The sequence below is a fragment of the Hippopotamus amphibius genome, unplaced genomic scaffold (genome assembly GCF_030028045.1).
Source record: "Hippopotamus amphibius kiboko isolate mHipAmp2 unplaced genomic scaffold, mHipAmp2.hap2 scaffold_454, whole genome shotgun sequence".
Taxonomy (NCBI): Eukaryota; Metazoa; Chordata; class Mammalia; order Artiodactyla; family Hippopotamidae; genus Hippopotamus; species Hippopotamus amphibius.
The window spans coordinates 8,727-8,939 of NW_026648561.1; positions in this window are offsets into that span (position 1 = coordinate 8,727).

A 213-nucleotide genomic window follows, 5' to 3' on the forward strand; every position below is an offset into this window, starting at 1 on the left:
CGCGGTTACCAGGCGCCAGAGCGTCCACGGCAACCGCCCGCCTCTCCCCGCACCAGCCAATCGGCTGCCGGCGAGCCAGCAGCGGCGGCCGTTGAGTGGTCCGCGGGCGCTGACGTCACAGGCGGGAGAGGCGGGGCCGGGCGGGGCCGGTGGTCCGAGCCGCCGCGGGTGGAGGGTGCTGCGCTGCCGCCGCCCGCGCACCGCCCGCTTCCC